The sequence below is a fragment of the Bufo bufo genome, chromosome 3 (assembly GCF_905171765.1).
Source record: "Bufo bufo chromosome 3, aBufBuf1.1, whole genome shotgun sequence".
NCBI lineage: Eukaryota > Metazoa > Chordata > Amphibia > Anura > Bufonidae > Bufo > Bufo bufo.
The window spans coordinates 154374910-154401227 of NC_053391.1; positions in this window are offsets into that span (position 1 = coordinate 154374910).

Below are 26318 nucleotides of genomic sequence, written 5' to 3' on the forward strand. Positions count from 1 at the left end.
GAATCAGTGCCTCTTGTGGGGAGGGACGACGGGGTGGCATCACTCAATCTATAGTATATCATGGCTGAATTACGAATTACCTCATATAATGTAAAAGACTTTAATGCCCCATCCAAGCGATGCCAAATCTTCTCCGAATTAAAAAGAGGAGGCTGCTCCGTCGTCCGCCTTCAAGAAACACATTTTAGATTCAACCACTATCCAAACCTCTCCCACTCCTACTTCCCCACCTGGTACCATTGCGGGACTAACTCAGCCGCTTCTAGAGGGGTCAGTGTGGGCTTCAGTAAAAGTACCCCCTTCATTTACTTGGATCATATCCAGGATCCTGAGGGCAGGTACATAATCCTAAAAGGTAACATTGTGAACCAAATATACATGTTTATTAATGTATACGTTCCAAACGTCAACCAAACTTCCTGGCTGTCACGGAACCATGAACCAGACGTACAACAAGAGATAAGTGAAAATAAGAAGGCTTTATTGAAAATAAAGCTGTAAAGCAAAAGTCCGAACGGATGGTGAAACCGAGCAGAGTCTTTGCGAAGCCAGAGGTCAGGAACCAGAAGGGTAGTCAGACGAAGCCAGGATCAGGAACCAGCAGGGTAGTCAGACGAAGCCAGGATCAGGAACCAGCAGGGTAGTCAGACGAAGCCAGGATCAGGAACCAGCAGGGTAGTCAGACGAAGCCAGGATCAGGAACCAGAAGCAGCAGCAGTCTAGAAGCATGTGAACACAGGAGGACCAAGCAAGGAACTGAAGCCACAGACCTCCTATATATATGAGCTAGGCATCCAGCTCCTCCCAGGGGAAGGAGGAGCCGCAGGGTGGAAGGCTACAAGAAACCCAGAACCCAAGATGGCCGCCAGCACATGTCAAACGAAGGAGAGCAGCAAGCAGGTAAGACCATGACAGTACCTCCCCCTCAAGGGCCCCTCCTCCGCGGAGCACAAAACGGTTTCTGAGGGAAGCGTGCGTGGAAGGCTCGGAGCAAGGCAGGAGCATGGACATCTGCGGAGGGAACCCAGGAACGCTCCTCTGGACCATAACCACGCCAATGGACCAAAAACTGCAACCGACCGCGGACCAGGCGTGAGTCCAGGATATTGCTCACCTCATATTCCTCACGATTGCCCACTTGGACCGGACGAGGCCGAGGAACCGAGGAAGTGAAACGATTACACACCAGTGGCTTCAACAGGGAGACATGAAACACGTTGGAGATCCGCATGCCAGTAGGAAGCGCAAGGGCATAGGCTACCGGGTTTACCCTGCGAAGCACTCGGAAGGGACCAACAAAGCGAGGCGCCAGCTTGGGAGTGGGCACTCGAAGGTTGAGGTTGCGGGTGGACAACCATACACGGTCTCCGACCTGGTAGGAAGGAGCAGGCGCTCGTCTGCGATCAGCCTGGAGTCTCTGGCGCTGCGCAGAGACCTCAAGGGACTTCTGGATCTGTACCCAAGAAGCACGTAGGACGGAAAGGTGATCCTCCACAGCCGGAATATCCTGGGGAGAGAATACCTCCGGTAACACGGCAGGTTGGAACCCATAATTGGCCATGAAGGGAGACGTCCCAGAGGAAGAGTTCACCGCCGTGTTCCTGGCAAACTCAGCCCAAGGCAGGAGGTCAACCCAATTGTCTTGGTGATCGGAGACATAGCAACGAAGGAATTGCTCCAAGGCCTGATTGGATCGTTCTGCGGCCCCATTGGACTGAGGGTGGTAGGCCGAGGAGAAGGAGAGATGAATCCCCAACTGGGAGCAAAAGGCGCGCCAGAACCTGGACACAAACTGACTCCCCCGATCCGACACAATCTCCTTAGGCAAACCGTGCAACCGGAAGACCTCCCTGGCAAAAATCGTGGCCAACTCTTGTGCAGAGGGTAACTTCTTGAGAGGAACACAGTGGCACATTTTGGAAAACCGATCCACAATCATGAGAATGACCGTATGGCCTCGGGATGCAGGGAGGTCCACAATGAAATCCATCCCCAGGTGTGACCATGGGCGCTCCCCGGTGGCTATGGGTTGCAGAAGGCCCAACGGAAGGTGCCGAGGGGACTTACTCTGGGCACAAACGGAGCATGCCGCTACATATGCGGCGATGTCGGAACGTAGGGAAGGCCACCAGAACAGACGTGAAACAGCCCAGGACAGCTGATTCTTTCCAGGATGCCCCGCGGTCTTGGAGTTATGGTAGGTTCGCAACAACCGAGTGCGCAACTCCTCAGGCACAAAACATCTGCCGTTGGGTCTCCCAGAGGGAGCACCAGATTGAGCCGCCAAAATCTGCTCACCCAGGGGAGAGGTCAGGCTGGTGCGAATGGCGGCCAGGATCTGATTCGGAGGTATGACCGAAGTCGGAATCGACTCCTCCCTGGACAGCTCGGAGTACTGCCGTGATAAGGCATCCGCCCTGATGTTCTTGGAACCGGGTAGGTAGGAGACCACGTAATTAAAACGTGACAAGAACAGAGCCCATCTGGCCTGACGTGGTGTCAATCTCTTGGCCTCAGAAAGGTAGGTCAGATTCTTGTGGTCCGTCAGGATGAGAACCGGAACCACCGAACCCTCGAGCAAGTGCCTCCATTCTTTAAGGGCCTGCACGATGGCCAATAACTCCCTGTCACCAATCTGATAGTTGCACTCCGCGGAAGACAGTTTCCGGGAGTAAAACCCACAAGGAAGCAGAGGACCCTCTGGTGTTCTACGCTGAGACAGAAGGGCGCCTACTCCCGTCGCAGACGCGTCCACCTCGAGGACAAAGGGCAACCCAGGGTTGGGATGCGACAGAATCGGAGCCGACACAAAGGCGGACTTTAGGGCCTCAAAAGCTCGGATGGCCTCGAGCGGCCAGACCTGGGAATTACTGCCCTTCCTGGTCAGATCCGTGAGAGGCTTGGCCAGCATGGAAAAGTCCCTGATGAACTTCCGATAATAATTGGCGAAGCCCAAAAAGCGCTGCAGGGAACGAAGACCACTGGGCTGGGGCCACTGTAAGACAGCCGAAACCTTCTCAGGATCCATGGAGAACCCCTCAGCGGAAATGATGTAACCTAAGAAGGTTACCTGGGATCGGTGAAATTCGCATTTCTCAAGCTTACCGAACAGCTTGTTCTCTCGTAACCGTTGCAACACTCGTCTGACATCCAGAATGTGGGCCTCCATGGATTCAGAATATACCAAGATGTCATCCAAATAGACTACCACACACTGCTGCAACAGGTCACGGAAAACATCGTTGATGAATTCCTGAAAGACTGCGGGCGCATTGCACAACCCAAAGGGCATAACCAAGGATTCGTAATGACCGGTCCTGGTGTTAAACGCGGTCTTCCACTCATCGCCCGCCTTGATCCTTACCAGGTTATATGCCGCCCTCAGGTCGAGTTTGGTAAAGACCGTGGCCCCTTTAAGGCGATCGAACAGCTCGGAAATCAAGGGTATCGGGTAAGCGTTCTTGATCGTGATGCGATTGAGACCCCTGTAATCGATGCAAGGCCTCAACTCACCGCCCTTCTTTTTCACAAAGAAAAATCCAGCCCCTGCCGGGGACGAAGACTTGCGAATGTGTCCGCGTGAAAGCGCCTCCCTCACGTACTCCTCCATGGCCTCATTCTCCGCTACCGACAGTGGATAGACTTTGCCACGAGGAGGAACGGCACCAATGGCTATCCCCACTGGAAGGGTCTCATGAGTCACGTGTGGCAGCAGAAGGGGTCTGCCGTCTATCGCCTCAAGAGCCAGTGGGGAACCTCGAGCCTGCAGAGGAATGGAATTGGCGGCAGCGAACACACTATCAATGAACAAACCACCAGCACCAGAGTCCACCAACGCCTGGGTCGTCACCGAGCCCCCGACCCAGGAGAGGACAACAGTGATCAGTGGTTTGTCAACACGGGAAACCGGGGACGAGGAGACTCCACCCAAGATCTGCCCCCGACAGGATCTCAGGTGCGAGCGTTTTCCCGGACGGTTCGGACATGCCAACCGAAAATGCCCACCGAGACCACAGTACATGCATCGGCCCTCGCGTCTCCGGAGAACCCTCTCCCCCTCGGACAGGCGAGCAAACCCCAGCTGCATGGGTTCACCCCCAGACAAGTCATCCCCAGGAGGCGTGGGAGGAGAGGGAGGCACGGGTGGGACAGCAAACGTAGGCACCAATCTGTTAGAAGACCTCCGCAGGTTCTCCTTAAAGGAAGGTCTCTCCCTGAGTCTGGTGTCAATCAAAATCAGGAAAGAAATAAGAGACTCGAGCTCAACTGGTAGGTCCTTAGCTGCAACCTCATCCTTCAAGGCATCCGAGAGACCATGAGAGAAAGCAGCGACCAGAGCCTCATTATTCCAGCCCACCTCTGCTGCCAGGGTACGAAACTCAATGGCGTATTCAGCTACGGATCGTGAACCCTGTCTGATGGACATAAGGAGCTTCGCAGCAGAGGCAGCACGAGCCGGCACATCGAATACCTTCCGAAGAGAAGCAACAAAACCGGAAAACTCGGCAACCACCGGATTGTTGTTCTCCCATAAAGGGCTGGCCCAGGCCAAGGCCTTGTCCGAGAGCAGCGAGATCAAGAAGCCCACCTTTGATCTCTCAGTAGGAAAGGCATGTGGCAGCAACTCAAAATAAATGCCCACCTGGTTAAGGAAACCTCGGCACTGAGTTGGCTCTCCCCCAAAGCGCTGTGGAAGAGGGGCAGAACCGGTCATACCCCGAAACACCGCAGGCGCAACAACAGGTGTCGGGGTAGACTCTGGCGCAACAACCGGAGCGGCAGTAGGAGCGAGCCCAGGAGCGACAACCGACCCATCGGCAACGGGAGCGAAATGAGCCGTGCGTTCAAGCAGGGTTTGCAACGCCACAGCGAACCGACCCAACAGGTGATCCTGCTGATCAAGTCTGGCAACCCGCGTGGGTAGCGAGGATGGCCCTGTACCGTCAGAATTCATGGCTTGGTCCTAATGTCACGGAACCATGAACCAGACGTACAACAAGAGATAAGTGAAAATAAGAAGGCTTTATTGAAAATAAAGCTGTAAAGCAAAAGTCCGAACGGATGGTGAAACCGAGCAGAGTCTTTGCGAAGCCAGAGGTCAGGAACCAGAAGGGTAGTCAGACGAAGCCAGGATCAGGAACCAGCAGGGTAGTCAGACGAAGCCAGGATCAGGAACCAGCAGGGTAGTCAGACGAAGCCAGGATCAGGAACCAGCAGGGTAGTCAGACGAAGCCAGGATCAGGAACCAGAAGCAGCAGCAGTCTAGAAGCATGTGAACACAGGAGGACCAAGCAAGGAACTGAAGCCACAGACCTCCTATATATATGAGCTAGGCATCCAGCTCCTCCCAGGGGAAGGAGGAGCCGCAGGGTGGAAGGCTACAAGAAACCCAGAACCCAAGATGGCCGCCAGCACATGTCAAACGAAGGAGAGCAGCAAGCAGGTAAGACCATGACACTGGCTCCATAGTATTCTCCAAACGATTGACCATTTCAGAGAAGGAGTGACCGTAATGGGAGGTGACTTCAACCTTACATTGATCCCCCCAGTGGACTCCTCTTCCCAAAAATCTGCTATCTCAAACAAGGCTCTAAGCAAATTGAGAAAATCTCTCCACGACCGGCGCTTGGTTGACACCTGGAGAACCTTAAATCCTAGCACTAAGGACTATACATTTTATTCCAATGCACACGGCTCATACCAGCGCTTGGATTATTTACTGGTATCCTCTGAACACATTCAGTTGTGCTCCAAGGCCCAAATTGGTTCTATCAGCCTGTCTGACCATGCCCCTGTTTGGGTCTCTATTCTCACACCCAACAGACCCCTGAGAATGTTCAACTGGAAACTTAACGAACAACTGATCCAAGCCCCGGAAAATAAGGAGAAGGTCCTCAACTGGTTGAGAGATTTTTTTTCCCTCCAACAACACCCCTGATATCCACCCCCACAACCTATGGGACACCCATAAGGCTTATTTACGTGGTCAACTTATAAGCTTAGGCTCATATATAAAAAAAATAAAACTTGTCCGTATCGACTCCCTTCTGAAAGACATCAGGGATATTGAGGCCCTACATAAAAGATCTCTCCTAGACTCCCATTAAACAAAACTTGCGCTTCTTAGAGCTGACCTAAAAAACCTGTTAAACACACAATCTTCTAAATACTTCCTGCACGCACAATATAAATACGTTGCCCATGGAGACAAGGTGTCCAAATTTATGATGTCTAGAATCAAAAAAAGAAAGGCCCCAAACTTCATTTGCAAAATTTGCAGTGATGAACTAATATGCTCAATAATACACAAGAAATATCCCAAAGGTTTATGACGTTCTATCATTCCCTATACAACCTACCTCCCCAAAAAGCAAATAATTTAAGCTCTACACACAAGATTCGATAGACGTTTTCCTCCGATCGATTAAAATACCCCAACTCGATAAAGTAAAAAAAAATGCCCTAAGCTCCCCATTCACTAGCGATGAATTACTCTTAGCCATCAAACAACTCCCCAAAGGAAAAGCCCCAGGCCCGGATGGATTCCCGGCTCTATATTACCGTTCCTTTAGCTCCGCCCTTCTGCTCTACTTGCTTAATGTTTGCAATCAAACCTTGCAGGGTGACCCTCTCTCCCAAGAGATGGCAAAAGCCAATATCACTATCATCCCCAAAGAAGGGAAAGACCCAACTGACTGTGGTAACTACCGCCCTATCTCTCTACTAAATATTGACCTAAAATTATTGGCCAAACTACTGGCTAACCGCCTAGCCCCCCTCCTACCCCAACTGAGGCCTCATGCACACGACAGTATTTTTTCACGGTCCGCAAAACGGGGTTCCGTTGGTCCGTGATCCGTGACCGTTTTTTCGTCCGTGGGTCTTTCTTGATTTTTGGAGGATCCACGGAAATGAAAAAAAAAGTCGTTTTGGTGTCCGCCTGGCCGTGCGGAGCCAAATGGATCCGTCCTGACTTACAATGCAAGTCAATGGGGACGGATCCATTTGACGTTGACACAATATGGTGCAATTGCAAACGGATCCGTCCCCCATTGACTTTCAATGTAAAGTTAGGAGTTAATATACCATAGGATCGGAGTTTTCTCCAATCCGATGGTATATTTTAACTTGAAGCGTCCCCATCACCATGGGAACGCCTCTATGTTAGAATATACCATCGGATTTGAGTTAGATCGTGAAACTCATATCCAACAGTATATTCTAACACAGAGGCGTTCCCATGGTGATGGGGACGCTTCAAGTTAGAATATCCTACGAACGGTGTACATGACTGCCCCCTGCTGCCTGGAAGCACCTGATCTCTTACAGGGGGCTGTGATCAGCACAATTAACCCCTCAGGTGCCTCACCTGAAGGGGTTAATTGTGCTTATCATAGCCCCCTGTAAGAGATCAGGGGCTGACAGGCAGCAGGGGGCAGACCCCCCTCCCTCCCCAGTTTGAATATCATTGGTGGCCAGTGTGCGCCCCCCCCAGGCCCCCCCTCCCTCCCTCTATTGTATTATCATTGGTGGCCAGTGTGCGCCCCCCACCCGGCCCCCCCTCCCTCCCTCTATTGTATTATCATTGGTGGCCAGTGTGCGCCCCCCCGGCCCCCCCTCTATTGTTTTAATATCATTGGTGACCAGTGTGCGCCCCCCCGGCCCCCCCTCTATTGTTTTAATATCATTGGTGGCCAGTGTGCGGCCTCCCCTCTCCCCCCCGATCATTGGTGGCAGCGGAGAGTTCCGATCAGAGTCCCAGTTTAATTGCTGGGGCTCCGATCGGTAACCATGGCAACCAGGACACTACTGTAGTCCTGGTTGCCACGGTTACTTAGCAATATTAGAAGCATCATACTTACCTGCTGCGCTGTCTGTGACCGGCCGGGAGCTCCTACTACTGGTAAGTGACAGGTCTGTGCGGCGCATTGCTTAATGATCTGTCACTTACCAGTAGGAGGAGCTCCCAGCCGGTCACAGACAGCGCAGCAGGTAAGTATGATGCTTCTAATATTGCTAAGTGACCATGGCAACCAGGACTACAGTAGTTATAGGATATATAACCGCGGCACTCGATTTTGATAATCAGATATATTTATTAGATACTCCATCCAAATATAGACATAAGTTAAGGCCAACGTTTCGGTCTCATCTCGGGATGAGACCGAAACGTTGGCCTTAACTTATGTCTATATTTGGATGGAGTATCTAATAAATATATCTGATTATCAAAATCGAGTGCCGCGGTTATATATCCTATAACTTGATTGCTATTACCGCTGAGCACCGGAACTCAACCACGGAGTGCCGTCCAAACAACCTCAGGACTACAGTAGTGTCCTGGTTGCCATGGTTACCGATCGGAGCCCCAGCGATTAAACTGGGACTCCGATCGGAACTCTCCGCTGCCACCAATGATCGGGGGGGGGGGGGGGAGAGGGGAGGCCGCACACTGGCCACCAATGATATTAAAACAATAGAGGGAGGACCGGGGGGGGGCGCACACTGGCCACCAATGATAATACAATAGAGGGAGGGGGGTCCGGGGGAGCCGCACTGGCCACCAATGAAATTAAAACTGGGGAGGGAGGGGGGTCTGCCCCCTCCTGCCTGGCAGCCCCTGATCTCTTATAGGGGGCTATGATATGCACAATTAACCCCTCAGGTGCAGCACCTGAGGGGTTAATTGTGCGGATCACAGCCCCCTGTAAGAGATCGGGTGCTGCCAGGCAGCAGGGGGCAGTCATGTACACAGTTCGTAGTATATTCTAACTAGAAGCGTCCCCATCACTATGGGAACGCCTCTGTGTTAGAATATACTGTCGGTTCTGAGTTTTCAGGAAGTGAAAACTCAGCTCTGAAAAAGCTTTTAGATCCGTCTTTAGCTCTTCAGATCCGTCTATATGAAAGTAACCTACGGCCACGGATCACAGACGCGGATGCCAATCTTGTGTGCATCCGTGTTCTTTCACGGAGCCATTGACTTGAATGGGTCAGTGAACCGTTGTCCGTCAAAAAAATAGGACAGGTCCTATTTTTTTGATGGACAGGAAACACGGATCACGGATGCGGCTGCAAAACGGTGTATTTTCCGATTTTTCAACGGTCGTGTGCATGAGGCCTTATTCATAGAGACCAAACAGGTTTTATTAATGGTAGCGAGGGAAAGGATAACACAGCCAGGGTATTGAACGCCCTGCTACACACCTCGAAACACCACCTCCCCCTAGTCCTGGTCAGCACCGATGCCGAGAAAGAGTTTGACCGGAGTTCACTGGGAATCCATGTACAGCACTCTGAAGCAATTTGGAATTCCAGTCGCCTTTATACGTGCTATCCAAGCTATGTATACTAATGTCTCGGCGTCGGTGCTGATCAATGACACTACCTCACAACCATTTTCCATAAGAAATGGGACAAGACAGGGCTGCCCCCTCTCCCCCCTGATCTTCGTTTTGACAATAGAACCACTCCTTGTCCTCATACGATCAGAGAACGATATAAAAGGCCTTAAACTAGAAGATCAGGATCATAAGGTTGCAGCTTTTGCTGATGACCTCCTGATAATCTCCTCCAACCCAGAAACCTCTCTCCAGCTTATTTACTCTATTTTGGAGAAATTTAACTTCCTCTCCAACTTTAAAATAAACATGAAAAAATCCCACATTCTTAGCATGGGGCTCAGCCCCAGACTCAGATCCAAACTAACCCTCTCCTCCTCTTTCAATTGAGAATCGCCCTACATAACATACTTAGGAGTTAAAATTTGCCCAGATCTCCCCTCCCTATTTTAACTCAATTATCTCCCTCTACTTAGCGCTATCAAAAACCAATTAGAAGCTCTTAATCCCCCTCTACTTTCATGGTTTGGACGTAAAAATATGGTCATGTCACTTGTTCTGCCCAGACTAAACTACCTCCTACAGGTCCTTCCCATTCCAGTACCCAACTCCTTTTTTCATTCCTTGGAGAAATCCATCTGCTCCTTCATATGGAATGGCAAAAAATTAATATTGGCGATAATTAATATTAATACTTTACAGAGACCCAGAACTCAGGGTGGTATAGGCCTTCCAAACCCCCTACTATATAACAAAGCCATACTTCTTTCCAGAGTCTTGGACTGGCTTATATGCCCTGACCAGAAGTCCTGGGTTAGTATGGAGACCCCAGAATACCTCTCGACCCTTAGAAGCCTTCTATTAGATCCTAACCATAATAACATTTTAGCCCTTAAATACAACCCTTTGGTGGTAGCCACTTTTGGGGCCTGGAAATGGTACCAAAACTCAAAATGGGGGTTTCCTTCACCCTCCCCCCTTGCTCAGATTAGAGATGTGATGAGTTTAGCCCCTCTAGAACTCAGACAACGTGTCCCCAAAGTTCTGCGAAACTCTGAAATACCTATCCTTACTTTGTTCTCAAAGAGCGGGAAAGAAATAGTGGACCAGGGCTCACTTACCTCCTCCCTCCCTGAGATCAAGTCCCAGCCTCACATGCTCTCTTTTCTGATTTCCTATATCAACAAAAATATCCCTTTAAGTTCTCTCCTCAGTACCCTTCTTGCTTGTGGGCCAATGAGAAGACTGCAATATCTTTGTCAGAGCTTAGTAACATCCCTAGCAACCAATTCTGCTGTTTTTTTTTTTGCAGTTCTGAGAGAGAGAGAGAGAGAGAGCAGTGTCATTGCTGTCCTCTGTGCTTTCATCTGGATCCTATTCCTTATGCAATTACATGAGATGGTTAGTTAGCTCATATATATAATACAGATAGTTAGTGGGAGATAGTCAGGGTAGGTTAGATAGTTATATAGTGTAGCTGATAGGTTCCATTGAAGGGTGTTAGGTAGTGTGATAGGAATTACTGTTTCTCTGCTGTCCATACATACATGCTACAGACATAGTGCTGTGATGTCACAACGATACTTACTGCACCAATCAGTAATATCTACTCAGACCTGACAAAATGTGAAATATATTGAGCAAAAATATTAGCATCATTAGTGCCGATTTGCACAATCACAAAAACAAAGACTGGAGATCACGAATTCTAGAATTTATTGCGAATATTATGCGAAAAATTCACAAAATATTACGAAAACAAATATTGCCTATGCCGCTCATCACTAAAATTTGCCAAAAGACAAAAGCATTGCTGTGTGCCAGATGCAGAATAAAAAAAAAACACAAACATACACAAAACGGCTCTATTGAACCACATGAAGTGGCATAACCAGTTACTGTAGAAAAACAAAAGTGGCTGCCAGCTTGAGCAACAAGAGAGTTCTCCTCCCAGTCTCCTTTGCAGAAGTCAGGCTGTGTGCACATGCAGTACAAGGTTCTTGTTATTGTCATCATCACTTACTGCTTCTCAAGCTCAGACTACTTTTTCTCCAACTGTGCTCTGTTTGATCTGATATCAGAGTTTGATCTGAGGTCTAATGTGGGGGTGTGATCTGAGGTTTCATATGGAGGTATGATCTGAGGTATGATATGTGGGTCTAATCTAAAGTCTGATGAAAACTGAGGGTCTGTTCTGAGGGCTGATGAAAAACAGTTTGTTTTTTAAGTTCCTCCTCTAAAACCTACAGTTGGTACATCTTATTATCAGATGCATCTTATAAAGCAAAAAACACAGTATCTATCTATCTATCTATCTATCTATCTATCTATCTATCTATCTATCCATCCATCTATCTATCTACTTGCAGAATGACCCAGCTTTGCATGGTTATACTTCATCTATTTTATTTAATGTTTTTGTGTGATTAAAAGATATCCACAGTGTTCCCCAAAACAATGACCTTGAGTGCCCCACCCCATAAATAGTGACCTCCATAGCACCACACCCTCTTAATATTGACCTCCACAAAGGTGTGTCCCCTTAACAGTGACCTCCACAGAGGCCTGCCTGGTTAACGGGGCTTCCCCATAACATTTTGCCCCCTTAAAAGTGACCTCCACCGCACCCAACCCCCTTAGAATGTGGCCACCATAGCACCCGCGGTCAATTGACCAAAAGTCCCTTTAGGTGTCCTACATAGTATTGATAAAACTTCAAACTTTAATATAATTCATTTAAAACACTATGTGAAAGAACCAAACACTATTACGTGATTAAAACTATCAGGAGGCAGTTATGGGCTTATATCTTATCACAATATGTAGTAAATAGTCACTAAACTGTTGCTCAGCACCGTTGTTCCCCAAAGCTTTTCTCAATAGATATTCTGCCTATCACTAGCAGTATATATTATTAATTGATAACAAAGTGCTTTGTACTAGAGATCAGCTGAGAGATGTGGCACTCCTCCTCCTGTAGGTTGTATATTACTGCCACAGCTCTCTGTATGTTTTATTAACTGGTGTGATCACTAGTGGTGAATAATTGGGTTCCACTGTTCACTTCTATATTGAAAATTGCCACAATCAATGTCCTCTTCATAGGATTACACGGACCAAGTATAGTGGACTCAATAACCCCTATATATCAGGCATCCATAATTCACTCATACCGTCTCCATACAAAAGTTTTGGAAGCTAATCTCCCGCTGAGTACCGTGTGATGTGTGATATAGAAAAAGAAGGAAGACCAATCGGGAGGAGAGCGGCAGTGAAAAAGAGAAATAAGGACTTCCGATTTGCCTTTCTTACACAGTATAACACTTATTCTGGCCCGATCAAGAATGCAATCAGAAAAAATTGGGCAGTGCTGAAAAATGACCCGATTGTGGGGAATGAAATCTCGGACCGTCCTGATATTATTTTTAGGAAGGCTTCCAACCTTGGTGACCTTTTAGTGCATAGTGCCATCCCCATGAATATTGGGAAGGGAAAGCAGAATAAATTCATATGTTGTGGGTTCCGTCTTCCGTGTAGAAACAGAAATAAGGATGAAAAATTGAGAATAACACCAACAATACACTCAAATAAGAGGAATAAAGATTATAAAATGAAAGGTATAATAACGTGTGAAAGCTCTGGTGTGGTTTAAATGCCGGAGTGCCCTTGTGGCCTCCATTATGTGGGCCGCACCATGAGAAAGCTTAAAGTGAGAGTGCAAGAGCACATCAGGAATATCAAAAAGGGTCTGGAAACACACGGGGTGTCGCTGCATTTTAAAATTGCTCACCACAAGTACCCGAGGGGACTTAACTGGAGTAGAGTTAGTGAAGAGTAATTGGCGAGGAGGGGACACCGTTGCTAAAATAGATCGACAAGAAATGAGGTGGATGTATGAATTGGATACCATTCAGCCTCAAGGATTAAATGTAGAGTGTGATTTAAAACCATGTTTGACATAATCATATAATCGTGACTTACCTCTTGCATTCCGCCGCTAGGAGAAAAGGAATGGAGTGAATGTGAAACACGTAATGCTTTTCCACGACTGGCTGGTGAGAACTACGTGGATTTGTGAGAAAGGATGAGGTCATGAATTCTAATTTATCAATGAAATCACTGTGAGCATTCGGGGATGTTAGTACTTGGGGACGTGCTGATGTAAAGAAAGAAAAATATGTGGTTGGAAACAACAATAGGATTTTAATAGAGATGTTATTTTTAGAGGATTTTATTGGTGGTCTTATAATGCATATGAGAATCTGGGGCTTGCAATGTGGAAGGGTGGGGAGGGAGAGGGAGTATGGACGGATATTTAAAGAACCTTGTAAATGATTGAGGTATACGCCCCTGATGAAGCATTTGGAGCTAAACCCGGGTCGGGCATGAACACTTGGCTGGTTTTACGTGATTGATATGCTTTTATACATCTATGTTTGTGAGTATAATAAAGATTTATACGGTAGAATTGCTTACAGGACTTCACTATTGGAGCACATGTCCTTTTCAGCTGTGATTAATGGGTGCAAACTACAAGGGGAATAGAAAGAACTAACACTCTGATTGATGTGCCTGCATTTTCTTCTACGCTTGTGAGTACAATCTTTTGCAAGTGTGTGTGAATAGTGACCGCAATACTTCACTATTAGTGCAGTTTTTGGCATTCCACAGGGCTCTTAATGTTAAGAAGACGTCTGTGGGAATCAATGTTTTACCCGTGTGCATAAAGTTGGATGGCTCTGGGAGAAATTGCTTACTGGTAGGCATTGCGCGGTCCACTGAAATGCAGATACCTCCACAGTGCCCGTCCCTTTAACAGTGACCTCCAAATTAATCATCCCTTTAACAGTGAATGCCCCTTTAACAGTGACCTCCACAGTGCCCACCCCTTTAAAAATGACCTCCATAATGCCCTCCCCTTTAACAGTGACCACCTCTTTAACAATGACCTTCATAGTGGAAGCCCCTATAACAGTGACCTTCACAGTGCCCGTCCCATTAACAGTGACTTCTACAGTGCACACCCCTTTAACAAATACCTCCACAGTGCCAGCCCCTTTAACAGTGACCTCCACAGTGCCTGCCCCTTTAACAGTGACCTTTACAGTGCCCGCCCCTTTAACAGATACCTCCACATTGCCTGCCCCTTTAACAGTGAGCTTGACAGTGCCTGCCCATTTAACAGTGAGTTCCACAGTGCCCACCCCTTTAGCAGTGACCTCCACAGTGCCCACCCCTTTAACATTGACCACCCCTTTAACAGTGACCTCCACAGTGCCCGCCCCTTTAACATTGACCACCCCTTTAACAGTGACCTTTATAGTGGCTGCCCCTTTAACAGTGACTTCAACAGTGCCCGCCCCTTTAACAGTAACCTCCACAGTGCCCACCACTTTAACAGTGACCTTCATAGAGGCCGCCCCATCAACAGTGACCTCAACAGTGCCCACCCATTTAACAGTGACCACCATAGTGACCGCCCCTTTAACATTGACCACCTCTTTAACAGTGACCTTCATAGTTGCTGCCCCTTTAACAATGACCTCCACACTGCCTGCCCCTTTAAAATTGACCACCCCTTTAACAGTGACCTTCATAGTGGCCGCCACTTTAATACTGACCTTCACAGTGCCCACACCTTTTACAGTGACTTCCACAATGCACTCCCCTTTAACAGATACCTCCACAGTGCCTGCCCCTTTAACAGTAACCTCCAAAGTGCCCACCCCTTTAACAGTAACCGCCCCTTTAACAGTGACCTCCATAATGCCTGCCCCTTTAATAGTGACCAACTTTATTACAGTGACCTCCACATTGCCCGCGTCTAACAGTGACCTCCACAGTGCCCGCCCCTTTAGCAGAGACCTTCACAGTGCCCGCCCCATTACCAGTGACTTCCACAGTACACGCCCCTTTAAAAGATACCAGCACAGTGCCCGCTCCTTTAACAATGACCGCCCCTTTAACAGGGACCTCCACAGCACTTGCCACTTTAATAGTGACCTCCACAGTGCCAGCCACTTTAATAGTGACCTCCACAGTGCCCACCACTTTAATAGTGACCTCCACAGTGCCCGCACTTTAATAGTGACCTCCACAGTGCCCACCCCTTTAACAATGACCGCCCCTTTAACAGGGACCTCCACAGTGCCCGCCACTTTAATAGTGACCTACACAGTGCCCGCTCCTTTAACAATGACCACCCCTTTAACACTGACTTCCATAGTGCCCGCCCCTTTAGCATTGACCTCCCCTTTAACAGTAACCTCCACAGTGCTCGCGCCTTTAACATTGACCACCCCTCTAACAGTGACCTTCATAGTGGCCGTCCCTTTAACAGTGATTTCCACAATGCCCGCCCCTTTAACAGTGAGCTCCACATTGCCCGCCCCTTTGATAGTGACCGCCCCTTTAACAGTGACCTCCACATTGTCTGTCCCTTTAATTGCGACCGCCCCTTTAACAGTGAACTCCACAGCGGCCCCTTCCCCCCATGCATGTAGCAGTGTAGTTGTGCCGTCATACATCATATGACTGAATATTTAAGGACCTGCAAACTGCTAAAACCTGTGCTAAAATCTGTTGTTATGGCAACCTGGAGTAGGACCTGCGAGCTTCTATTGGCTAATAAGGGACATGTGACCGTGTAAATGGCAGTTCGGATTTAAGTGAAAGGCTTGCTGGCTTCTACACTGCGTGCAGAATTATTAGGCAAATTAGTATTTTGACCACATCATCCTCTTTATGCATGTTGTCTTACTCCAAGCTGTATAGGCTCGAAAGCCTACTACCAATTAAGCATATTAGGTGATGTGCATCTCTGTAATGAGAAGGGGTGTGGTCTAATGACATCAACACCCTATATTTGGTGTGCATAATTATTAGGCAACTTCCTTTCCTTTGGCAAAATGGGTCAAAAGAAGGACTTGACAGGCTCAGAAAAGTCAAAAATAGTGAGATATCTTGCAGAGGGATGCAGCACTCTTAAAATTGCAAAGCTTCTGAATCGTGATCATCGAACAATCAAGCGTTTCATTCAAAATAGTCAACAGGGTCGCAAGAAGCGTGTGGAAAAACCAAGGCGCAAAATAACTGCCCATGAACTGAGAAAAGTCAAGCGTGCAGCTGCCAAGATGCCACTTGCCACCAGTTTGGCCATATTTCAGAGCTGCAACATCACTGGAGTGCCCAAAAGCACAAGGTGTGCAATACTCAGAGACATGGCCAAGGTAAGAAAGGCTGAAAGACGACAACCACTGAACAAGACACACAAGCTGAAACGTCAAGACTGGGCCAAGAAATATCTCAAGACTGATTTTTCTAAGGTTTTATGGACTGATGAAATGAGAGTAAGTCTTGATGGGCCCGTGGCTGGATTGGTAAAGGGCAGAGAGCTCCAGTCCGACTCAGACGCCAGCAAGGTGGAGGTGGAGTACTGGTTTGGGCTGGTATCATCAAAGATGAGCTTGTGGGGCCTTTTCGGGTTGAGGATGGAGTCAAGCTCAACTCCCAGTCCTACTGCCAGTTTCTGGAAGACACCTTCTTCAAGCAGTGGTACAGGAAGAAGTCTGCATCCTTCAAGAAAAACATGATTTTTATGCAGGACAATGCTCCATCACAGGCGTCCAAGTACTCCACAGTGTGGCTGGCAAGAAAGGGTATAAAAGAAGAAAATCTAATGACATGGCCTCCTTGTTCACCTGATCTGAACCCCATTGAGAACCTGTGGTCCATCATCAAATGTGAGATTTACAAGGAGGGAAAACAGTACACCTCTCTGAACAGTGTCTGGGAGGCTGTGGTTGCTGCTGCACGCAATGTTGATGGTGAACAGATCAAAACACTGACAGAATCCATGGATGGCAGGCTTTTGAGTGTCCTTGCAAAGAAAGGTGGCTATATTGGTCACTGATTTGTTTTTGTTTTGTTTTTGAATGTCAGAAATGTATATTTGTGAATGTTGAGATGTTATATTGGTTTCACTGGTAAAAATAAATAATTGAAATGTGTATATATTTGTTTTTTGTTAAGTTGCCTAATAATTATGCACATTAATAGTCACCTGCACACACAGATATCCCCCTAAAATAGCTAAAACTAAAAACAAACTAAAAACTACTTCCAAAAATAATCAGCTTTGATATTAATGAGTTTTTTGGGTTCATTGAGAACATGGTTGTTGTTCAATAATAAAATTAATCCTCAAAAATACAACTTGCCTAATAATTCTGCACTCCCTGTATTGGCTAATGCAGGCCATTTTTTGGGAATATCTCAGGAACAGTCTAAAACCTTCTCGGACACCTGATGTACCTGTGTGCCATATTTGGTGAAGATCGGTCCAGTAGTTTGGTTGCGCATAAAGAAACATCCAGAGAGACGTCTAGACAGACAGAAACTCATTTATATATATATATAAGAGATATATATGACTAGCAGGATGACCTGGCTTCGCATGAGTATTTCCCCTATTTCATTATTTCATTTTATGTTTGTGTGTGAGGTTAAAAGATATCCCCATAACAGTGACCTCCAGAGAACCCTGACCTCTTAATTGTTACCTCTACAGTGCCCTGCCCCTTTACACTGACCTACACAATGCCCTTTCCCTTAAAAGTGACCTCCATAGAGGCCTGCCCCCTTAACAGTCACCCCACAATGCCCAGCCACATTCACACATCCGTAATTTGGGTTCACATTTGTTCCGCAATTTTTGGACCCATTTACTTTCAATGGGGCTGGAACGGATGCGAATCCGCATTTTCGGGATCTGCATCTGCTTTTTCGGGATTCGTTTTTTCAGGATACGCAATTCCGTTCCTGAAAAGAATTGAACATGCCCTATTCTAGTCCGCAATTGCGGACCAGAAAAGGCATTTTCTATTATAGTGTCTGTGATGTGCGGTCCGCACATTTCAGGCGTCCATGTTTTGCGGATATGCAAAACACTTACGGACGTGTGAATGGACCCTTATAACAGTGACCTTCACAGATCCCGTCCCCCTTAACATTGACCTCCACACCTTGCCTCCTTAACATTGAACTCCACAGTACCCAGCCATCTTAACTGTGACCTCCATGGCACAAGGGGGTACTGCATAGCAAATAGGGGGCAATGGATGGCACACAAGGGCAATTGATGGCAAATAGGGGGCACTGAATGGCACTAGGGGCACTGTTGAGGTCACTGTGTTTGGATATGCTTGCTGAATCAAGCTGTTTATTACACTCTGGAGACAATGAGGGAAGAGCCTGTGGACTATCAGTGATGGGATTTTAACACTGAGTGAGAAGTAGATTCATGTCTGGGTGTAGAAAGGTGGACACAGGAGTTGTAGTGGGTGGAGCTGCTGCAGACAGAGCATTGTGGGAGGTGTGGCCAGCCTGTGACTCGTCACTGTGCGGAGCAGCCAGGCTTATGTATCAATAAAGTTATGTATTTAACAAAACAGGAAGGGAATAAAGTAAACAGATCTACAAGGATAGTCTAATGCCTAGACAGGCAGAAAAAAGCTCAGAAATGAAAAACCGGTATTGGGGGCGTATGTAAGCATGGTGAGGGGTTTTTGGAGCACAATAAAAGAATTTGCATTTTGGGACTGGATAACCTCCTTAAGAGAAGAACTAAATATAGCAGGTACACTTTTTATATGCATACTTTATTCCCATTTAGAATTGCACATGATTATCTGCATTTCCAGGATATTATCTCCTTTTTTAACCTTTTCTGAGGGCAAATTCATGCATTTCTTAAAATTACTGTATTACTAGTATAACAGTGTTTTCCAGTTATTAAATGCATAGTGCATTGCATATTTACTTACAGGAATTTCAGAAACTGTATTCCAATAAATATTCTTTACTTTATATCTAAGTAGCCTTATTACTTACATGATGGTAAGAAAAAAGCCAGATGTAATCACTTTAGTACAGTAAATTGGTTATTGCTGAACCATTAGCCATTTATTAAGGAGTCATAGCAGGAGTCAGAGTTCGAGTGTGATAAAATACAGGAGTCAGATTCAGAACTTCTCCTTACCAACTCTACAGCCTTGGTGTTCCATTGAACTAACACTACCACTGTCAAAGGCTATCATGGTGCATAGAAATACGGCAATGGAGGCTGGAATGGAAGTCCATCCTCTTCAGCAATGAGTGGGGTAACATCATGTTTGGTAGTCATACCTCTGTAGTCTTCATTTCAGGTACATTAACATCTTTATGTTACATTAATTTGGTCGCAGAACCAATGGTACAGCCATTTCTCCAAAGTGTCCTATGAGCCGTTTTTCAACAAGATGCCAGGCGGTATGTTGATCATGCCACTATGAGCAGCCTACATGAGCAAAACATGCTACCATGGTCTGCAGCATCTCAGGACATGTCTCCCATATCTGGGACAGCATTGGTCAGCAACTGGAAAAGGAGCCAGCAGCGGATCTTGATGATTTAACTGCCCAAGTGCATTTAGCTTAGTAGAACATTCCTCAAAAAATCATTGATAATCTCATTAATAACATGTTAAGCCGTTTCCATGTTGGTATTTCTGTGTTTTGTGCTCATACTCCATACTGAACAAATAAGGATGTTTTGAATATTTCCATTTTTTATTATTAGAATATCATTAACATGTGTATTGATCCGATCATTTCCATAATTGAAGGACTTTTTCTTCTTGGTGGTGCACTTCCATGTTGAGAAGTATATGTATAATAAAGGCATTGGTCTATTTAACACAAAACCGTTAGAAAACCAATGTCACAATTAGAGATCTGCAAATTTTTAAAAAATTTGATTCGGTTGGTTCACCAAATTTTCCCAAAATATTTTATTTGATCCGAATTCATTTGTGGAGAATTGCGTTAAAAAACAGCTATTTCCTGGCTGTAAAGAGCCTGTATAGGGGTTTAGAACACTGTGCCTTGCAGCAACAGGCATAGTGAGTCTGCTATGGTAGTGAAATTATACTGTGAGTCACTATGACACGCAGATGACAGGCATCACTCTTAGAATCACTGCACACTTCACTTCTTTGGGCAGTTACGGGGCCAAAACTGACCAAATAACTAAAGTGTGAACTCAACCTTACAGGTCAATGTTAGTGTCAGGTATAAATAACCATGCAGAGGCCCAAGATCCTACTATAGCGTGAAAGAGTGCACTTCTTTTACACCGTCGTCAGCTGATTCCACATAGATGTCTACAAAACCTGTTCTATTAAACCAGGCATCCTCAAACTGCGGCCCTCCAGCTGTTGCAAAACTACAACTCCCAGCATGTCTGAACAGCCTACAGGTATCAGCCTACAGCAGGGCATTGTGGGAGTTGTAGTTTTACAACAGCTGGAGGGCCGCAGTTTAAGGATGCCTGTATTAAACGCTCATATAAGTAGAGCCCCCATGACAGAGTGGAGAGGGTGTCAGCAGTAAGTTTGTGTTGATGTCACTAGTTATTTTGTCCTTCCTCTGATCCGAACAATAACCCACAAAAAAGTGGATCCAAAACAGAGATGACACATGAATTAAATATTTGCATGTCTTCTGTGTTTTGTTCCCATTCCTGCTTTTGGCTACTAAATCATAAGCCAATTCTGATGGGACCATACAGGCCTTACAGCTGCTACATGGACAGGATCTGTTGTTTGTCTCATTTTTCCTTACTTTTGACAGATCAGAAGACGGGTCAAATAAATGATGATGTCAACCAGGCCGGAAAGGCAAAATAGTGGGCCAGTCATGAAGTGTGGAGGGTGGAAACAGCATGAGAAGTCCACAGAGTGGCCCAATGAGATCGTATGGAGGTGGCAGCAGCATCAATAGCAACAGAGTGGCAAGGTGACTGTCACGGTGCGGTGTGGGAGGTAAACTCCACACTGAACACAGGAGGGATGCGTCAACTTCCACAATGAATGACACATCCAGTTGCACCAGTAGAAGAAGCTTCACTGCAGAAAAAGACCAGACTGAGACTTTCGAACGTTTCCTAGTCATGAGCGTTAAAAGTTTAACCACAGTCAAGTAGTTCAAATTTAATTTACGGTAGATGTCGGTGAACCCCAAAAACCGCTTAAGCGCTTTCAGATTTTCGGGTCGATCCCAGTCCAACACAGCACGGACCTTCTCTAGATGCTTATGAAAACCTGAAGGTGAGAGTAGGCAACCCAGAAATTGCACTTCCTGAACTGCAATTACACACTTCTCAATCTTAGCATATAATTTATTCTCTCTTAGGATCTGTAACACCTGTCTCACATGATCCTGATGAGTCTCCATATCTGGAGAATAAATGATTATGTCATCCAGATATACAACAACAACAACAAACCTCGCCACCAGATGATGAAAAATATCATGAACAAAATGCTGGAAAACCGCAAGAACATTAGTTAACCCAAATGGCATGACCAGACTATCAAAATGACACTGTGGGGTATTAAACGCCATCTTCCATTCATCCCCTTCCTTGATCCTGACCAGCTTATATGCCCCCCTTACGTCCAACTTGGAGAACTCCTTGGCACCAACAATCTGGTTAAAAAAGTTAGGAATCAAAGGAAGGCGGTGCGGATCACGGATCGTAATCTGATTGAGATAACGGAAGTCCAGACCTAATAGTTCTGTCTTTCTGCTTTACAAATAAAAACTCTGCTGCCACTTCAGAAAGGTCTGTGACAAACATTTCTGAGTAAGTACTGCGGAGTCTATAGCAAACACCAAAATATTTATTTTCTAATGCACTTGTTATCAACCCATGCAAAATGATGAACTATCAACTAGGTTAACCCCTGCCCCACTGTCAATAAACACCTCAATTCCCACCCACACCAAGAGTAAGATGGGAATTAAACGTTTTTTTTGTTTGTTTTTTTTCACCTTGACACTAAACGTAAGGACAAACATTAACAAAATGTCCCCTTTTCCACAGAAAAAAAACATACTCCCTTCTTATGACTAAAACTCTTGCAAGCAGGCCCAGGGTAGTTCCCCCTAACTGCATACGTTCATCACCATGTATAAACTCAGGAGTTTCTCCACCCAAGATGTCAGAGGAAGCCGCCATGTTATATAATAATTAATCAACGAGAGTGAGGGACCTTAGATCTCTCTCTGAGGCGTCTATCCATAAGTACAGCAAGGGACATAGCCGCTTTCAATGACCCAGGAATTTCGTGAAAGGCCAATGCGTCCTTTAGCCTCTCGGATAATCCTTGACTGAATTGGCTATGGAATGCTGGATCATTCCACTCCGTATCCGTAGTCCATCTCCTAAATTCAGAGCAATAGATCTCCACTGAATGCTCTCCCTACTGTAAACCACGTAACCTGGTCTCGGCCAGGGAGATCCGATCAGGGTCATAGTAGATAAGTCCTAGAGCTCTAAAAAAATGTATCTACCGACCAGAGGGACTGTGATCTGGTCAGTAGAGAAAAAGCCCAAGACTGAGCGTCCCCTTTAAGCAACGCCATGATAATACCCACTCTTAGACTCTCATCCCCAGATGAGAGCAGACATAACTTAAAGTACAATTTACACGACTCTCTGAACCAAATGAAATTATCGATTTCCCCCCCCGAAAATCTGTTTACCTCCCACACTGCACCATGACATTATCAGCCGCCACAAACCGTCATTTTTTGTTTGTGTCAGTAAGGCTCTGAATCCAATCTCTGCACTGGCTAGACAATTGCAGGGTCTGTCTATAGAGGTAGCTGACCTCCGCACGTAGATCCAGGGATCATAGGCTGATGGTGCCAGTAGTAGTTACCAGGCCTGTCCTGATCCATCCCCACTGCATACTGCCACGGTGTGTCTGGGTCATCTTCCTCGTCTTCCTCATCTCCTTCTTGCTCCTGTGTATAAAAACCACCCATTTCGCTAAACGCTACTTGTGCTCCAATGTCCTCTTCCTCCTCCAGTTCAGCCTCCACAGGGATCATGTGGCCATGAAATGTAATCACCATGTCTCCTGTCCCCTGGCCAGCCTGGGCCCGAGCAAACGGCAGGTGTCACGCATGAGCTGCCACTGGCTAACATCGAAGTTACACATGGGAGTACCTCTGTCCGCCTGTATCATGAAGAAATTGTTTATGGCCTTTCTCTGTTCATATAGTCGGTCCAACATATGGAGGGTGGAATTCCAACGGGTGGAAATGTCACATATTAGCCTATGTTGTGGGATGCTGTTCTAAAGCTGCTGCTCAAGGGTGGTGTGCTTTGCGGGGGCGGTGTACGAGTGGCTGAAGTTCATGAAAAGTTTCCTGTCCATTTTCATGTCTTGCAGATGGGGTGAAGACTTCAGAAACCGCTTTACAACCAGATTGAACCCATACACCATACAGGGCGCATAGCTCTGCCCTCCTTGACGCAGCACCGACACCGTGATCTTCCAGTTGTCAGTCACCATGGTTCCGATTTTGAGTTTTCGCGGAGAAAGGATAAAATTTCTTGATGAAGGACGTAGAGCAGTTCCTCCCCTGTGTGACTCCTTTTGCCTAGACAAACTAGGTGCAGAACAGCGTGACACCACTGTGTCCTGCACATGTGGTATGCTGGTGGGGCACTGTGAATTGTCCCTGCAGGGTAGGCCGAGGACAAGATGGAGAATGAGGAGGACATTATCGCAGGACTAATAGCGTGATAACATGAAGGCGGAAGGGGCACCACCTAGCCAAATTGCTGGTTTCGCTGGACAGGAACCACATTTACCCAGTGAGCCGTAAAGGATATATATATTGTCCTTGATCGTAATTATAGCTCCACACGTCGGCTCTGCTGTGCACTTTGGCAGACATCGACAAGCTTAAGGACTGGCCCACCTTCTGTTCTATATATGTGTGCAGGGCTGGTACTGCCTTTTTGGCAACGAAATGATGGCTTGAGACTCAACACCTTGGCTTGGTACAAGCCATCAGTTCTCTGAAAAGGTGCAGAGTCCACCACTTGGAAAGGGAGGGACTGCAGTACTAGCAACTTGGCCTGGGGCACATTCAGCTTCTGCGCTGTTGGATGCGTGCACGCATACTGTTGTCTCTTGGCAATCTATTCAGTGATCGATTGCTGATGGAATGACTAAATAGGAGGAGGAGGAGGAGCAGGAGCATCAGGACCAGCAGATGATGCGAAGGACAGACAGCTCCTGTCACGATCACGGTAACAGATGTCAGGAGATCAAGGAGACTTGTGGAGCGTGGAGGAATCTAATAGACTCTTTGATTACTCTTGATTCAGTGTTGTTGTTAATGACCACATCCCTTGTTTCAGGTGTAGCTTAGTACTCATTACTTCTACCTATTTAGTCTTACCCCACCCTTCTAACTCCTCGGTAAGATAGCTTTATTTGGTTTTGGAAGAGCTGGTGTGTGGTCCTCTCTGGAGTTCCTTCTCATCCATCTCACTGCAGAAGTTAAGTGTCTCATTTGTTTGTGTTTTGTTTTCCCTTCCTTGTTGGTTGTTACTAGGCCTCAGGGAGATGCTTGTTTCTTCATCTGGGAAGGAACGGGTTGTCTCAGACCTGACAATATTCATAGGGCTTTTTAGGGTCTCCAGGGTCCAAGGTTACAGGGTATGGGCATTCCTACCTTCAAGGGGTGCCCATACGGTTAGGAGTCAGGGCCAGGAGTAGGGTTCTCTAGGAGGTGACCTTTTCATTTCCCTAGCATTGAGGCCTAGTGGCTTTACCTATCCCTCCAGGTTGTCAGTGTGGTGTTTTCTTCCTATACCTCATCCGTGACATTGTCTTACCGCAAAAAAAATGCAATTTTTGTTCAAGTCAGTGCAGCTATGGATACTATGTCTGCACTGGTCGGACAGCTGCAGGGGCTGTCTTTGGAGGTAGCAGACCTCCGCATGACAGTCTTGCAGATTCAGAGACCCCAGGCGGCTGTTTCCAGTGGTGGGTACCAGGCCTGACCTGAACCTAAGGTTGCCCTCCCAGACAGATTTTCAGGGGGTAGTGACAATTTCATTCGGTTCAGGGAGTCGTGCAAATTGTACTTTAAGCTGCATCCATACTATTCTGGGGATGAGTGTCAACGTGTGGGTATGGTCATTTCATTGCTTAAAGATGATGCCCAGTCTTGGGCTTTTTCTCTGCCGACCGGATCACCGTCCCTCCAGTCGGTAGATTAATTTTTTAGAGCCTTGGGTCTTATTTACGATGACCCGGATTGGATCTCTCAGGCCAAGACCAAGTTACGTGGTTTGCGGCAGGGAGAGCAGAGATCTATTGCTCTGAATTTAGGAGATGGGCTACGGATACAGAGTGTAATGATCCTGCTCTCCGTAGCCAGTTCTGTCAGGGTCTATCTGAAAAGGCTGCAGGACGCATTGTCCTTTCATAAAAAACCCGAGTCATTGGAAGAAGCTATGTCCCTTGCTATACGTCTTGATAGACGCCTGAGGGAGAGATCTAAGGGTCCTAACCCTCAGGACGTACTGTCAAATAAGGTGGTGGCTTCCTTTGACAATTATGGTAAAGAGATACCTGTGGTTACGCCTTGTGATGAGCCTATGAAGTTAGGGGGAGCTACTCCTGGGACTGCTGGCAAGAGCTTTGGTCATATGAAGGGAGTCTGCTTTTGTTGTGGAAAGAAGGGACATTTTCAGAATATTTGTCCGTACATTCAGCGCCAAGGTGAAAAAAAAAAAGTTTCATTCCCAAATTACTATTGGTGGTGTGGGTGGGGAGCAAGAAAACTTACTTTTGTCAATTGGGGTAGTACCCGATTTTTCCTGTCTGCCGAGGTGGCGCCAGAGTCAAAAACTGGTAATCAAGGTATTTATCGACATTGAGGCAGGGGTTAACCTGATTGATGGACAGTTCGTTTGTATTCATGAGTTGACTACTGGTGCATTAGAGAAAAGTATTTCTGTCTTTGCAATTGATTCAGCACCTCTTACCTTGTCGCAGGTGGTGAATGACATCCATTTAAGAGTGGGTGATTTTCATCAGGAAGCCATTTCATGTTTTATTTTGGA